The sequence below is a fragment of the Perissodus microlepis genome, chromosome 14, assembly GCF_051167445.1.
Source record: "Perissodus microlepis isolate ML-2025 ecotype Zambia chromosome 14, ASM5116744v1, whole genome shotgun sequence".
NCBI classification, from domain to species: Eukaryota; Metazoa; Chordata; class Actinopteri; order Cichliformes; family Cichlidae; genus Perissodus; species Perissodus microlepis.
Genome location: NC_140474.1, coordinates 18,104,187 through 18,122,247, shown reverse-complemented (window position 1 = coordinate 18,122,247; position 18,061 = coordinate 18,104,187). Strand labels below are relative to the sequence as shown.

The 18,061-nt window shown below is 40.1% G+C and overlaps 1 protein-coding gene across 1 annotated transcript in view; it reads left to right on the top strand.

Moving 5' to 3' along the window:
• Positions 1–6,078: 6,078 nt before the first annotated feature.
• The window catches only part of drd2a (dopamine receptor D2a), a 55,241-nt gene continuing 43,258 nt past the window's right edge, over positions 6,079–18,061 (top strand). Inside the window, exon 1 of the mRNA XM_084950632.1 lies at positions 6,079–6,544. The gene's annotated coding sequence lies outside the window, so the exon portion shown is untranslated. The remainder of the gene's footprint in view (positions 6,545–18,061) is intronic.

The following is an 18,061-nucleotide window of genomic DNA, read 5'->3' as shown; positions in this document are numbered from 1 at the left end:
GAAAGTGGCTTCTTGTTTATGTTTATGGCTACATCCTTCCCCATAATGTCCTCTAAAATGCATAATTACTTTGCCTGAGAGTACAAATTGAATCAGTATCAGTGAGGAGGAGACAAACTTAAGCAGCTCTGCAGTTTGTTTCTAGGGCAAGCTATGGCTTGCCTTCACATTAATTTACATTTTTTTCTAATTTAAATTCACTTAAAGCCTTTTTCTACATTGTTTTTGTGTCTTATGCATACTTCTGGGTTTCATGTTGTTAAACAGCTTTGCATTCAATTTTCAGAAGTTAACAGTGCTTTCCTCATTAATGCATTTAACTGACTATTACCATTCCATCATTTCATTCACTATTGTTTTCTTCTCCTTTTTTAATTCTTTCATCCCTTTATGTTTTTATTTCTTTCGACCACCAGATTGTGGTACATTATGCAGTTCTAACACTATATTACAAGGAATTAGTGATCCATCTAACTATTGGCTTAGTTTATCTTTTACAGTTTGTTCTTATTAAATGATAACGAGGGACTTATTATCAATATTTTGATAGTTGTCAAGGAATTAAAAAACCCATAACCAACAATGTGTTGTTTAGTAGCACTGGAAGTGCATGGATGAGTGCAAGTGTTTGACGCTGTTGGATGAGACATTAAACGGTTGCTGCTGCTGCTGATGCGTGCCAATCTAAGAGTAGTGCAGGAAATAGAAGTCACAGTTAGCGAGTGGTTGTGTTGTGTCCTGCCTCCTGCCTTCTCTGCCCAGGCAGCAACCTCATGTAAACTAAACTGAGCATTTCTAGTGAAGAGAATGCGACAGACACTGACTACATCCTTTTACATAAGAACTTCAGACAGGATCCCGAGTTTATTTGCTCACTTCCTGAGTGAGCCTTTAAAATTAGACTATAAGCGTTTAATTTATTTTTTACAGATTCTTTTTTTTTTTTTAAACAGGACTCAAGCAAATCTGACTTTGTGAGGCCCACATTGTTTTAGCTGATTTTGAAAATGAAAAAAGCTACTTTGCTCCCTTGTCACAAGGGGTTGCTGCAGCAGGTAGCACCACATGTATGTACTTGCTAAAGTACCCCAAATAGGATTTGTGCCTTCAGCTGGTGTTGAACCAGCAACCCGTCATTTGTTAGGTGAATGCATTAAGCTACATTATGGAGCCACCTTTCAGTTTTGTACCTGACCATTTTCAAAGGAATGTTTTATTAAACCACCACTGACCTATAAATCATTCAAGCATGAAAAAAACACCCAACTCAAGGAATGAACTGGTTTTGTGCGATTAAGCAAAGTATTAGTTTTACATTGTATCATTAGGGACTTTATTACCAGCAGCCTGTGACAAAAACACACAATTCTTTAGCTGCATTCATAAAAAATGCCAAAGATAACATGGTGTAACAGGCATATTATAATATTTTCTGCAGCAGCATGGTGGTTTTCAAAGAGCTATTAGCCAAAAAAAAACAACCTTTGCATAACTCAGTTTCTTGTGAAGAGTGTACTTAAGAATTTTAAAGAAACTGGACAAGTGGGAGGACAAAAGATGAATATCCAGGCCTAAAAAAATGTCTACAACAGATGAATAACATCTGAAAGTCTTGCCCTTGAGAAACAGGAGACAAATGTTGGCTTTGCATCTGGCCCTTCAGTCGATTCATCTTACTGTTCACTGAAGATCACCAGAAATGATCTCATTGGAAAGCTTGCTGTCAATAAACCAGGAGAAAGAAGTTGAGTTATGCCAGATAAAACAAGAACTGCACCAAGAATCAGTGGTCCTATTGAGTGATATGAATGAGGTCAGGAGAGAGGTACAACAGCGAGTGTCTGCAGCCATCTGTAAAACATGGTTGTCGTGGTTTGGGGCTACATTTCCACCAGTGATGCTGTGGATTTTGTCAAAACTGATGGAATTATGAGCAAAGTAAAGTACCATCAGATTTTGATCCACCATGCAATACCATCTGGAAAGCATTACATTGACAACAGCTTCATTTTTCAACATGAGAATAACCACAAACAACATGCACTATACCTCGATAAAAAAAAAACACACAGTGGAACATCATCACTCATGGATTGGCCTCCCCAGAGCTTGGACCTCAACATTACTGAAGTAGTGTGGGATCACACTGACTTTCAAGCTAGTTAAAATTATATGTGTTTCCATTTATGTTTCCACATGAGGGGTGCCTGAGACTTTTCTACAACACTATTAGGCTCTAAAACAAAAATATCAGAGCTTATGAATTTCACATTTTGACATGTTGCAAGACTGAAGGTGAGGTGATCATCAAAAGAAATCATCTTTAAGTGATGCTTGTTGTTATACATTTTAGTTTGGGGCAAAGACGTGCACCATGTAACATCCTCATTTCTTGTGTTAGACTACTTGCATGACTAAAAAGATTAAATCGTCAACAACTTGACTTTGCTGAGCAAATGTTACCTAGACGGAAGTGGCAATGTCTATGTTTTGGATTCATTACAGCTGCAAGTTAATGCATATTTGATGCGCTTGTTAATGAACATAATTGCATTATCGGTCTTCATCATCATAAAGAAATACACAATGCAAATCCAAAGTTTGTGTTTTCAGTTATGTCTGGCAGTGCATGAAGGTATTATTGCTTTCAGTCATACTGTGGGATATGTTGAAAACAGAATATTAACTTCTGTAATTTACATGCCTCAACCCTACTGCTGCGAGCACATCTCCTATATCTGGATATCTCTAATCTCATGCTTCCTCATCATGCCTTAAGTCCTTTCTGCAGAGCAATTGCTGTCACTATTATCTTCCAAACAGATAGTCATGCCAACACTGTCTCCCTCTTTGTCACTCTGTCTCGCTCAGCATACAGTGTGACAGGGTATAGTGCAAGTGTTAAACCAGGGAAAGAGCTCAGAAACAAGCACACAATGTCACACCAGTGTCACACCATATAAATTCTTTATAGGATGTGTTCAAGTTTAAAGCATTGACTGCCGGTGTGTAAAATATGATTCATTTTAAGGACTAGTGAATGGGAAATATGTGCATGCTTTTTGTGCTCATGTGAGTTAAATAGGGACTGAACGTCTTTTCTGTCACAGTAGGGCCCTCCTTCATGCCAGGTCAATGTATTTTTTTCCACAGCTCACCTAAAGCCAGCATCTGCTCACTGGCGGTGGCTCTGTGCTTGGCCAGGCTTAGAAAGGCGTGCATGTGTCTAGAATGTACAATATTTCTCCAAGCTCCATTCAAGGCTGAAAATGCGTGCTAGTTGGAGACGAGAACTTAGCCCCATGACATTAAGATTGTGCTTTGTGGTTCTCTTGTCTGGAAGAAATCCTTTTGTGGGTTGTGAGATGTTCATTAGCGTAACATGTGGGTGAAACTGGTTTGTAAATTACTCTGATTTGGGGGGCGTCAAAGTTGTTGTCATTTATTTTTGCGATCTGCTGACATCCACTCATCGTCACAAATTAATAGAGACCGTATCAGGCACCATCAGGCTCCAGCATTACCTTATGGCAGTTAGCAGTTAGATGTGTTTGCGCCTCCCACAGATAGCCTGGGGAGTGTGCATATTTGTGTGTGCGCAGTATGAGTTTATGTGCCTGTTTGTGTCTGTGTTTATGTGTGATTCAGACATAAATCCAAAACTGGCTATCTGCCTCGGTACAGACGTCCCCACAAGAGTGCAAAAGCAAAAAAAGCTGCTTCTTGTGAGAGCTGCCTCCAACAGAGGAGAATTTTAATGCTCTGGTTGTGTCACTAATATGTGACATTTCATCCGCTGTGAAGATTTGGGGTGTTGTAATCTAGCTTTTTTTGTTGCTTTGTCTGTGTTCTCTCAGCCATGTTGCCATGTTTTAGTCACACTTCAGTTACTTATTTCTTATAACTGAGTATGTAGATGACGTCTCTAAACTTTTCACTTAGCTCAACTGCCCACAGAAGTAATACAACAAAAATGTTATTTTAATTACATTCGCAGTAAAGGGAAAACATCTATCTGGTAGTGGTTTGCCATTTCCTTTTTCTCTTGAATGTGTGTGAAATATGCACACACTTGCAAAATGATTACTTTTGGAACCATGTGAAAGCAGTCATAAAGCTTGATGTTAAACATTAAATGTATCTTCGTGGTGCACTTGAAATATATTTGCAAAATGTCAGGTTTGCTAATCAATGCAAAGAAATGTCACCCTGTAAAAAAAACGAGGCAAGCTTCATTAAAGATAAAATTTGTGCATTCAAACAGTGTTAATAGTGAAGAAGTCCACTTAGGAAAACTGCACGTGAGAATTCCCAAGTCAAAGCATGCATGATGAGGAATTCATTTAGAAAAACATATTTAAAAACTGTAGGTGATTCGTCTGCCACCAAGTATAACATACTGTTGGACTTATTCTACTTCCTCCTTTTTAAATGTATTTCTGTGCCTACAGGCTGTAATTAATATTTTATTTCGATGTCAAATGTGATATGAATATATTATCCAGGTCTGGCTTAAATGGAAGTTCTTATTTAAGTCACATGTGTAAAGGGTAGAGAGCAAGATGATATAAAAGCTAGATTTTAAGTGCTGCAGTTGGGCAGGACTGCACTTAATATAACTATTCATGTACTTCCTAAAGTGCCAAAACATTGCATTTCTAGTTGTAAAATAATGAATAAATGGATCATCAATGGATCATCAACAACTATGTTTCTTTCTAGGAGGTTCTGTCTAACACACACACGCAGTCATTAAAAGAGAGCGACAGTCCAATGCCACTTACAAAGAGTCAAAAATTGATCCTGATGTTGTGAGATTATTATATTATCTCATGCCATGTTATACCCCTAATTAAAGATTGTGAAATTATTATGTAGTTTTAGTTTGCATTATTCTCCTGAATTAGAAGGTGATAACTATTACATTTGTTAAACTGATTTGTATTACATTAGACTGCTGATTCATTGTGAATGAGTGATATTGTTTTATGATGCATTATACTGCTGAGTTATAATAAATACTGTTTTCAGAGAGTCATAGCCTTATTTGTCTGATTAGAAAGAACGGAACATACTGCACAGGAAGCCAAGGTCATAACTTAGGCTCACTGAGAGAGAGAAAGAATGTGGATGTTTAGTTTTTATGACTAAGTGGACGGGGGGCTTAAGCTATAAGAATGTGTGGAATGCTCAGACACTTCGAGATCAGGCGGACACCCTCCCGCGCTCATCTCCCCTCCGGATGGTTTATGCTCATAAAGTGTTGAATTGTATGGAATAAAAGATTGTTGATTGAGCATTTATACACCGAGTATTGTCCTTCCTTCAGCCCAAAGATCAAAAGAATTGGGAGAATTTAACAATGTAACATTTATATTTCTGGTTTGGACTTCCCTATATATGCACACACTGATGGAAGGTGGTTTGTCTCATTTGTACTGAATGGAACCAGCAGGTGCAAATAAACCTCAGTGGTGTAATATGAAATTGTACATTCTTTCCTTATTACTTGTCCCAAGGACAAACAAAACAGTTTTCTTTCTGTCCTTTTACTTGGTAGCATTCACTGTGTAATATTGCTGGGATGAAAGCCAACAGAGTCCTAAGAAATGCCAGCAATTAACAATAATGACAAGGTTTGGCAATAGATGAAAAAAAAAATACATATATAAATAATAAAGATCATTATCTAAGAAAATGATAATGAGGAATGCGTGGGATGGATTTGTAAGTCCATGTGTTCGCTCATTTCTTTCATTACCATTTTTCACTGCTTGTGTTGATCCACCAACTCACATCCTAACAGAGCACGTGCCCACTTATTAACCAACTGTTTATTTAGTGATCAAAAGATGTCCAATTTTTTTTTTAAATCACACACTGCCATTTTCCATTATTTACTTATTACACAAAAAGCACAACCCGTGCCACGGAGAGAAGATTGAACTGTGGAAAATCTGAGGCAAACATAAGGGAATAAGGTTTCACTTACACCGGTGACATTACAAAAAAAGCAAAAAAAAAAAAAACACGCATCCCTCTTAGGAATTAAACAGATGTAACCCCGCCTTGATTTTCCACAGTTCTTCACAGCCGCCGCGTCTCCCGTCTCCGTCAGTGCAGAAGGTAACTTAGCTCTCCGCGTAAAGCTCCTGGACACCAGAAGGGCACCGCACAGTTTCCGCTTCTGCTTCTCCGCTGTCTCAAGATCAGAACTGATTTAAAAATTAAAAAAAATACAATTAAATAAACCTCGAGGGTTTAATTAAACGACCGGAAAACAGCAAGTGATCTTAGGTGTTGTTTAATTCATTCGTTCACTGTTAGGCTATGTATTTTGGCTCCCAGTAGTTTATTTTTTTTTTACCTACCAGCTTGAACTAATGCCTCGCACCAGAGACGACGCGAAGAGACGGTTCCTTTTTTTAAAGAGTAAGCAATGAGTAAAGCAAATAAAGGATACAGTGGGAGCTAACTGTGGATGATCTTGGATTTAACAGCCGCTTCCTGTGAAAGCAAAGATTCTGAAACTTATGGCGTGAAGGTAAGACAGTTCTTACTGTTTTCTCTGTGTGATGTATCAAACTTGAGAAAAAAATAAGATAATCCAGGGTAGTTTATAATCTATGACATATCGCCCAAAGATACATACATACATTAAATAACACTGCAGGTAGCGCAAGCGGCTGTGCACTGTTTTATTTGTATGACAGGTCTACTGTTATCGATCCTGGCTGGGCGTTAATATAAGACAGTTTTAACCACCCCAAGAAAGGGTGGGTGGCTGGGGGGTTATAAGTGAGTTATACCCTAGTTTCAGACTTGAGAGCGGCGATGTGTCCGTGTCACGGTGCCCTTCCCAACCCGCGAAGCGCTGATTTCAGATCTGTTCGTGCTTTCCAATTTGTAATTAGTGCTGGGTTTTAGAGGCAGCGGGTTCTCAGCACAAGCTTCGTGCTGCGCAGGTGACTGCTGTACAGGCTGCACACTCCGTCCTTTGTCAGCATCGCTAAGCAGCTTTCACAAGTTATCAACAACAGGAAATAAATAAAGTGGAAAATGTATCTAAACCTCTCTTGATAAGCCTGCGTGCCTCGAGAGCGCCTTTGGTGGAGTTTATGTTACCCTTTTATGATCTATGTGAATATTTAAAAAAAAGATGTGTTCCGAGTTACTGCCATACTCCAACTAACACATAAACAGCATAACAAATAACTGAATAATGCTAATGATTGCGGTGATTTTGATTTAAGACTTATCTCTTTTGATTGAGTCAGTGCTAAAAGGGGAGAAAGAAAGGGAAGAACAGTATGACTGCCTTCTGGAAAATATTAATAAGCCACCATAACAACAAAAACCTGCTTTGACATTTGGTCAGCAGCTGCTCTGTACCCAGCAGGTATGGATATCCGAATAGGTCAGGTGGTTATAACACCTGGTTGGCAAATTGGTGGTTTCATCAAAAGGGACGCTGTCAGGCTTTATTTGTCAAGGAAAATTGCTCATGTCAACTCCACTTGACTAGAATTAACTATTTAAATCTTCTTTAATATAGAAACCAAACCAGTAATCCTTAGTGAACCCATCTTAGGTTAAATAGATAGAGGCTGAGACTGGTTATTGAATTCCCTTGACACATTTTGAATTCTATACATTCCTGTGTCTGATCTGCTGGATGCTTTTGTGTGGAAAACAGTCTGACCAGAGCTGCCTGATGCAGGCTTGTCCAGCCTAGCTGTTTGGCCACAAGCAGATTTTCTGAATCAAATCTCCTGGATGCTATATAAAGAAATATAAGCACAAATTAATCCCTACACGGATTATTTGAATTAATACTAGGGGGAAAGACACTAACAAGGGCTCAGATTCCATAAGATTCCTTAAGATGCATTGTGAGAGATTTGATTTCATGGCAACATTTACGTTGAGGTGATGCACAGACTTTGAATGGATTAAGCGCATAAAGATCTAAAGGGAAATCACTCGATGCTGCCGTTCGATCAATAAAATGTTGAGATTCAACACATTGCTCTCAAATGACATACAGTCAACAGAAACGACACTGTGTCGCAGCTTGTGCTTGTTAAATCCAATTACAAACCCAAACAAAAGTTGTTCGGGTGCAGGGAGCTGCTGCTGTGAAACCACAGAGTCTTTTATTAATCAGACAGATTTGAAACGCATTCATTTGTTTTGCAAAGTAGAAACTGTAAGGAATTTTAATGTAATTTTTTTGTCTGTATGTATTCATACTGTATTTATATATTTATATTTTTATAATGCTGTGTACCTTTTGTAATTCTGTTTGCAGTCTTGTATGGTTTAAGCCTTGCCATGCACCGGAGGAACATTTAATTTCATGGTGTATAGTATTATCTGTACATTATATGGCTGAATGAAGCCGCTTGGCTTGCCACTTCAGAAATACACTTTAAAAAGTGACTTTTTTTTTTTTTACTAATCAAGTCTTACATGACTTTATGCATCTTGCAAAGTGCAACTTCATAAATGTGTAGGTGCAGAAATGAAACCACATATATTCCAAGATCTATAAACACTTTTTAATCATTGTGTATAGAAGACGCAGCTCAGACCCAGAATGTCATGGAGCACTTGATGATACTCAGTCGGGCCCCAAAAAACAGCACATCTGACCTTTGCGTGTGGCGCCATCTGACATCTAAGCAACCGAAGACGAAATATAAATAGTTTAGATTTTCAGCAGAACATAGAGCTTACTAACTGGATGCCTGAAATGGCCTCCGAATAGTGTAAACATGGACTCCTTCAAGAAAAAACGGAGGTGTATTCCCTTTAATATCCCAAAAGGATGCCCATCCACAAGCTCTAACTCAGCTACAGGGTTCTTCTTGTACGTCTCACAGATTTTATATCATGGTCATGAGCCACAAACATCCCTGTAAGTAAATCACTTAATTGTATTGGATCTCTGAGACTTTATCCAACTCGCTTACAGTTTCTCTCTCTCCTGAAACCCATTTCCCAGCATGTCAAATACATCAACACTCAAGGGACGCACACAATTACTGACAGGATGGACGAGCCAATTAGGTCCAAACCCAATAGGAGATCTATTATAATCGTGGTTCTACTGTTATATGCTGTGATAGTCAGGTTAGCTGGTTGGTCTATATATGCGTTAATGGTGTGTCCATATTACATATTGATCTTAAGAGTTTAAACACTATTTACAATCACTAGGCTTTGTTTGTTGTGAATAACTGGATATTGATTTTTTTTTATTACTCATTTAACACTTTGCAATCGCACATATTTTATTTTTAAATGTAGTTACATGGAGAGGGGTACACACACAGTACTATATTTTTGGCAATTATAGTGCAGTTCATAACATTTTCAAATCACTAACACCTCCACAAATTAAATTTTATATTTAGAAGAGACGCACAAACATACAGAAAAAAGCTGCAAAACGTACTCTCTTGCATTTAGAAACAGACAAAAATAACTTATACAGACTTACTGCTCTGCTGGATAGAAATCCACCATTGCACATTTTTAATTAAAAAAAAAAGAGCCTGTTGGTCTTTATGTTTTTAAGCTTGAGCAACAGGCAGTCAAAACTTAGTATACCTGGAAAACACACTGAACCTTTGAACAGCTCGCTATCTCACTAATCCACAGATATACACACACATGCAATGTTTTCCCAGAGGTATGATCCTGCTTTACCTGCAGTTAGAGAACAGTGTCAGAGAAAATTAGGCAGCACCCTCATTTCTGCATGATTGTACAAACCATACACCTTTTCTTAGTTACACATTGCTAGTACCAGGTTCTACCCACCTTTGGAACTCAGAACTGTGGCATAGATTCAACAAGGTGCTGGAAACAATTCTCAGATATTTAGGTCCATAATGACATGATATCATCACACAGTTAGTGCACATCTGTGTGATGTTAATTTTTTAATTCGATCACATCGCAAAAGTGCTCGACTTGACTGAAATCTTTAGATTGTAGAAGAGAGCCTGACCAATATATTGGCAAGTTGATTTTATCTACCAATATGAGCTATTTGCTGATTGATTAGTATCTGCTTTTATAACAGATTATGAATGAAAAAGTAAAAGTAAAGAAGAGATGGGAGAAAGACTCTTCAATCATGTTACGAGTGTTGATGTTGCATAGTTATTCCTTGTTGGCAGCACATTTGTTTGTAAAATGTAAACAAGTAAATAAATAAATAAGTCAATAAATGATAACCTATCTACTTGTGTTGTGTGTGTGTGAAATGTCCAAATATCAGTGTCAGTCTTACAAATCCTATATCAGTTGGGCTCTACTGTGGAGGCAGTTTAAGTAGACCACATAAATCTTCGTGTTGAGGAAACCAGTTCCAAATCATTTGAACTTGGGGACATGGGGTGGTCATAAAGCAACCCGATATCACGCCAAAATGTGTAATAGACACCACTGTGTCTATTTCACGCTTTGCTTCTCCAAAATGTGAAATGGACGCACATGCAGAAGTTGCATTACCAGCAGGGGGAGATAATATATTAAAGACAAGAAGTAATTTCAGGGTTCTTAATCATCAGAAATTAATAAGATGGGTGGCTAATATCTATATACATGCAAATGGGTAATAATGTCTGTCTAGCACTTTCCTGGTTATTTTCATGTTGGCTTGAAATAAAATATCTCCCTCTGCTGTTGCGGCAATTTCCTGCAACTTCTGCATGCACATCGTTTTCATGCTTTGGAATGGCGAAGCGTGAAAAGGGTCCGATGGATCAATGCGTTCATGGTATTTATGCCATGAACGCATATAAGTTCTGACCCAACAATATGCATGTAGCAGGCAATGTTTTTATGATCTTCTATTGTCCAATTTTGGTGATCCTGTGTAAACTATTCTTAGCTAGCAGGAGTGGCAATCCAGTGGTCTTCTGCTGCTATACCCAATGTTCTCGTACCTCTGGTATCAATAACGCATTTTCACTGACCAATTTATGTAAATTCTAGAGATGGTTGTGAGGGAAAATCCCAGTACATCACCACTTTCTGAAATACTCAAAACCAGCCTGTCTGGCATCAACAACCATTTGTTCAAAGTCACGTTTCTTCCCTATTATCCTCTGTTTAAATTTCTGAAGGTTCTTTTGACCATGTCTACACATTTAAATGCATTGAGATGCAGCCGTGTAAATAGCTGAGTAGAAATTTGCATTAATTAGCAGGTGAACAGATATACCTAATAAAGTGACCAGGGAATATGCGCACAACATATGTGCATGGATAGTAGACATCGTTGGCTAATTGGCTGTAGCTCCTATAGAGCTTCATAAAATATAAGAGGCTTACAAACCTTGGCTCAAAATGCAGGAGAATTTTTTTCTAGTGAAAAACTGCATGAGACAGATGAAAGACTTTGGGTTCATATTCACAGGATGAGCAGTATAAGACAAGGATCGAGGATTAATAGCAAAATAGAAATAAATTAATTATTTCTCAGGAGAAATGAACTTACTTCACCGTTCTCTTGTTGTGTCGACAGTTTGGTATGAAAAGCTTTTAAAAACCACAAATATGTGTGTAGGGTAATTTCCAATAAACCAAGTTCAAAAAGGGGAGTCTATGGCTGACGCGTGTTCCTGGTTTCCAAAAGAAATGCTTCCAGTTGCATTATGATTTGAAGACTGTTTATTTATTACAAACTGAAGATGTAACAATGAACTCCTTCCTAAATAAGCATGAAAGTTCCAAAAAATAGCAGTTATCCAGAACTACCTGTGCACACGGTCAGAAAACCGTGAGACTCCTAACCTCTCTGTCCATGCTCCTCCCCTTCCCTCTCACACAGGGTTTCATGCTACTATTGCACTTACATACTTAAAGTGAGAGGTACCCCCTTTTAGGTTCCAATCCCAAAACAGTGACTTAAAATTACTTTATGTAAACACATAAATTTTCACATTTATTAATCCTGAAAAGATAACTTATGTAATGAATCTATGAATTATAAAACAAACATGAACTCAATCGTAAATAAAAATATAAAGCAGACATCTGGCGCTTACATTACCGGCTCCTAATTGTTCTAATAATGTATTGCCTTAGAACAATTACCACATTTTTTAACTTTACAAACTTAATATGAACAACGTTTAGACATATCCAATGTTTAAACACATGACAAAATGTTATTTATAGACAAATGAATTGTCCAATACTTTGCCAATCAGCTTTGCAAAGTATATTAAGGCTGGATTCTGTCCATTTCCAAAAGAAACAGATGAAAAAGAATAAGAAAGAAAAGAAGGAAAGAGAGAAAGAAGGAAAGAGCCAGAGGTTGCTAGCACATGGCTCATCGCAGGGGCTTAGTCTTTACCACTAGCCCATTCAGATTCCACAAGCAGACAAATCTTGGTGATGGGTCTGTCCAAAACATTAGTCTTTGTCTTTATCTGGACTCGGCGAACGAGACCCTTCTTGTCTGGAACTGTTTTGATGATCTTTCCCATAATCCATGAGTTTCGTGGTGCACAGTCGTCCACAAGAAGAACGACATCTCCTTCTGCAAAGTTTCTTGATGCTGTGGCCCACCGCTGACGTTCCTGAAGCTGAGGTAGGTATTCTTTAGTCCATCTCTTCCAGAATAGATTGGACATATATTGCACCTGTTTCCATCTACGTCATGAGTAGAGGTCATTCTGGTCAAACAATCCTGGAGGCAATGAAGGTTTTGTTTTCAACAACAAAAGATGATTAGGTGTCAGAGCCTCCAAATCATTTGGGTCGCTTGATGCCCTGGTGATTGGTCGGCTGTTGATGATCGACTCTGCCTCACATACGACTGTATGAAGGCATTCTTCTTCCAGAACTTGTTCTCTCACAGTAGAATTCAGCACTTTTCGTATTGATCTTATCAACCTCTCCCATGCTCCGCCATGATGTGAAGCAGTGGGAGGGTTAAATGTCCACTTAATTCCATGCTGTTGAAATAGATGCTGAAACGGTGAAGTGTTCCAGTCAGTGATTGCTTCCTTCAGCTCACGATTGGCAGCAACAAAATTTGTCCCATTATCTGAGCGAATCTCCTTCACTTGTCCTCTCCGTGCTATGAAGCGCCGGATTGCATTTATGCATGAATCTGTGTCTAATGATGAGGCCAGCTCTATGTGCACTGCACGAACCGCTAAACAAGTGAATATAACACCGTATCCTTTTAAGATGGTTCTTCCACGTCTTACTTCGAATGGGCCGAAGTAGTCTACACCAACCCGGGTGAAGGGTGGATCATCTGGCAACACTCGCTCTTGTGGAAGATCAGCCATCAGTTGTTTCCCAACTCTCACATGCAAGCGACGACATGTCACACACTTTGCGATGATCTTTCTAATGGCTGTGTTGGCACTTGGGATCCAAAACTTCTGTCGCAATTCAGAGAGCATGTGATTGCGCCCTCCATGCCCAGTTTCTTCATGTATCTGTTGGAGGACTAAGTCAGAAATGTGAAAGTCTCTAGACAGGATAATAGGCTGCTTAGCGATTTCCGGCATAGCTGCCCAGCTCAATCTTCCACCAACTCGCAACAGATCTTCCTGTAGTACAGGGTTCAGTTTGTATAAGTGGCTATTGCGCTTCACACTTTGTCCCTTGTGTAGAGCTGAAACCTCTTCCGAGAATTTCTCCTTTTGGCAAAATCTGATTATATCGAGCTCTGCTTGATTCAGGTCTTCCACTGAAATTTGTGTAGGCTTAAAGCTTGTCCTGAAACTGTCAATCTGACTTTGCCTCAGCTGTTGATCATTATCAAAGCTATTCTCCACACTGGTTACGCATAGCTCTTTACATTTTTGACAGAGACTCCAAAGTAAGGCTTTAAGTTTCAGGAACCACGCCACCGCTCTTTGTCCATGATGAGAAGTAATTTATCAGTCTCTTGAATGGAGCAACATTTTCTTCCACCTCTATCTTGTTTACTGTGGCTCTCTTGATCTCAGGATCACCAGAAGTGATTTCCAAACAATTCAGTGGAGTGTTAGGCCAAAACTCTACTGGACTGCGAAGAAAATCTGGCCCAGACACCCACGTTCTGTTCTTCATAAATTCATCTACTCTTTGCCCTCTTGAGGCGCAGTCAGCAGGATTCTTGTCTGTGCTGATGTGTTTCCACTGTTCCACATCAGAGCCTTTCAGGATAGCTGCAATTCTGTTTGCCACAAACGTACGAAAACGCGTGGTCTCATTCCGGAGATACTGGAGCACCACCGTACTGTCTGTCCAAAAAACTGATTCTGCAAGGTTCAGTTGTAGCTCTCTTCTCAGGACACTATCCATCCTAATGGCTACTGTAGCAGCAGTCAATTCCAGACGGGGTATGGTAGGAGGCCTGAGAGGCGCCACTCTGGACTTGCCCATCATAAATGCACATTGTGTCTCATTGCTCGTGGTACGCATGAGTAGGTAGCTGACTGAGCCATACGCATCCTCACTTGCGTCTGCAAAGTGATGTAGTTGTGCAAATACATCATTTCCAAAATCTTTGGGCTTGAAACATCTTGCAACTGAGAAGTTTTCCAAAGCAGGAAGGCTGGTTAACCAGTCAGTCCACCGCCTCTTTATGTGCTCAGGTAAGTCGTCATCCCACCCGATCTTCAATCTGCACAATTCCTGCAGGATAATCTTTGCTGGCAAGACTGCTGGCGCCAAAATGCCTAATGGGTCATACACTGATCCAATGACAGAAAGAAGTCCTCTTCTTGTGAATGGGCGATCTTTGATGTTGATCTTAAATCTGAATGTGTCTGACTCAACACACCAATTGAGACCAAGGGCCCTCTCAAGTGGAAGTTTGCCATGATCCAGGTCCAGGGTTTTCATTTCCGCTGCCAATTCAGACTTTGGGATGGAGTCAAGCACCTTCCTTCGGTTGCTCACCCATTTGTTGAGACGGAAGCCTCTGTTGGCACAGATTTTCATTAGATCTTGACACATTGATATAGCTGCCTCCTCCGTAGCGGCAGACTTGAGACAGTCATCAACGTAAAAGTTCTGCAAGACTGTTTGAACAACTTCAGCTCTGAACTGCCTACTCTGGTCTTCAGCACACTTCCTCAAAGCGAAATTGGCGCAACTGGGTGAGGATGTGGCCCCAAACAAATGCACAGTCATCTTGTGCTCAGTCAAAGCTTGATTGCAGTCGCCACCTGTCCACCAGAGGAACCTGAGTAAGTCAGAGTCACCGTCGGGCACCTTCACCTGGTGAAACATTGCTTCAACGTCTGCCATAATTGCAACAGGTTCCTGTCTAAATCGTATGACAACACCAATGAGACTGCTGGTCAAATCTGGACCCTGAAGAAGTTGATCATTCAGGGATGTGCCCTTATAGGATGCTGCACAGTCGAACACAACTCTTAATTTCTGCTTCACAGGGTGATACACGGCGTGATGGGGTATATACCACACTTTTCATTCTTTGTGCGCCAGTTCATCATTTGACAGTTGTACTGCATAGCCCTTTTTAAGAAGGTCTTCCATGAAGCCTGTGTACTCTTGTCGGAAGCAGTCATTCCTGAGAAATTTAAGCCTCAAGTTACGTGCTCGTTGTTCAGCGACTGAGCGATTATTTGGCATGTTGACCAATCTGTTCTTCAGAGGTAGACATATTGTATAGTGACCATCCATCAGTTTTGCAGATTCCATGACCATGTCCATAAACTGATGGTCCTCTCTTGACATTTCAACTTCATCATGTTTTCCTCCCTCTGGAAAATCCACCATGAACTGTTGAAGCCACAGGTTCTCTAAACGGCTCACTGATATGCGGTTTGCATTAGCCTTGGCTGGGTTTCTCTTGTCTGCATGACAGCCATTTTCTCTCAAAGGTCCATTTACAGTCCAACCTAGCTTGGTTCTTACAGCATACGGTCCATTACCTACACTGCTTATAACCTCCCATGGCTCCATTGCTTTAGGTACATTTGCTCCGATAAGCAATCCAATGTCAGTCTCAATTCGAGGCAGTTTTACTTCTTTAAGGTAAGGCCACTTTTCGAGATCCTTCTGTTGGGGTATGTTTTCTTTTCCTACAGGTATTGTCCTTTGTGTGAAGACATCTGGCAGATCAATAAAGTCGTCACCAGATAAACTACTGACCTCCAAGCCTGACACAACATGAGTACAGACAGGTTTCTCTTCATTCATAGTTTTCAGTAGTATGTCAGTTTTCCTTCCAGTGATCTTCAATTTGTCCATTAATGTCTCTGTACAGAATGTGGCAGAGCTTCCTGGGTCCAAGAAGGCGTAAGTCTGCACTACTACACTTCCCTTTTTGGCTTTGACCTGTACAGGAACTATTGCAAGTGTACAGTCATCTTCCCCGGCCCCAGTTGGCCCACAATCCTCAGACTCTGCACAGACAAAGGCACTTAAGATCGTTTGACTTTCACTGTTCTTAGTTTTCTTCTCTGTGTCAGCATCTGTGTCCCTTTTCTTGATATGCAACAATGTATGATGAGCAAGAGAACATACCTCACAGCTCACCTTTCTCTTACAAAGTTTGCTCATGTGACCTTGCTTCAAACAGCTAAAACACAGTCCTTTCCCTTTCAAAAATTCCAACTTTTCGTTGTGTGGCTTGCCCTTAAACTTACCACACAGGTCTATGATGTGCCCACCGTTACAGAACAGACATGCCTCTGGAGTGGGTTTCACATAATTTGTGTTTTCCATTGGCTTTGTGTCTTTCTCCTGAATGTCCAATGATATGGCACTGGTGCTGAATGACTTCTTCATTACAACCCTTTTCTGATCCTTGTTACTGTTTTGTTTAATGGTGAATGGTTTAGCAGTGGTGCTATCCTTTATGTCACCAAAAACAGGGTGAAGTGCAATTTTGGCTTGTTTATTAATAAACTCCACCAAATCCTTGAACTTGACTCTTCTGTCGCCTCGCTCTTGCATACCACACACAACAGTTCTCCACCTTTCACGTAACTTGTATGGAAGTTTTGCTACAATGGCTTTCAAGCTTGCGACATTATCAAGTTCCTCCATGTAACTCACTTCAGCCATGGTGTTACAGCAAGCTGTCAGAAAGAGTGAAAACGCATTTAAAGCTTCTGCATCTTCTGGCTTGATAGGTGCCCAGTTTGAGACCTTGTTCACGTAGGCTACAGCAACTTTGTAGTCATTTCCAAAATGCTCTTTAAGGAGCTGTTTAGCCTTGTGATAGCCTACATCTGGCTTCATATGAAGGCAGCTCTTTATTAGCTCTTTTGGCTGTCCATTAGTGAACTGCTCTAAGAAGTAGAGGCGGTCCTTAGGACTTTCAGTGCGAGACTCTACTCCGTGCTCAAAGGCACTTACAAATGTATTGTAATCTAGAGGATCACCACTGAAGGTAGGGATGTCTAAAGGTGGCAACGTCATCATTTTTTGTTGTTTCACCATCAGCTCCGTTATATTATTCTGACGTGTCATAACAGTACAGAGTGTTTCAACTGCTTGCTCATCTGCTGCAAAATCCATTCTACACTGCTGCGTACCAATAGGGTGATTTTGTAAAGGCATGAATTCCCCATATCCATTTTCTGTGTTGGTGACTGGAGTTTGACTTACAGGTAATGGTATGAATCCAGAATCAATAGTCGTTGGGTATGCAGGACTCACATGTGACGAGCGCTCATTTTCAAAATTCTCTAATACCTTTAATTTAGCATCAGAGGCGGCAATAGCAGTTTGCAGATCTAGCTGCTCTCTTTTTGCTTTCAACTCAGTTTCCTGTCGTTCAAGCTCTTGTTTTTGTTTGAGAGCAGTTGCTTGTGCGAGCAATGTGGCTCTCTCCATTTCAGCTTTGAGGCGTACTGAGGAAGCAGTGGACACTTGGCTCCCAACGGCTGACCTGCGCCTCCTGCTTTTACTGCTTAATGCAGCGGACATCACAGAAACACTGTCGGAAGGCTGGATGTCTGCATCACACTGTCTAGCTTGTTCTGTGCGCTCCTCAGCTGCTTTAACCCACATTTCCACATGTTGCATAAATCCACGAATACGACTAGCATTAGGT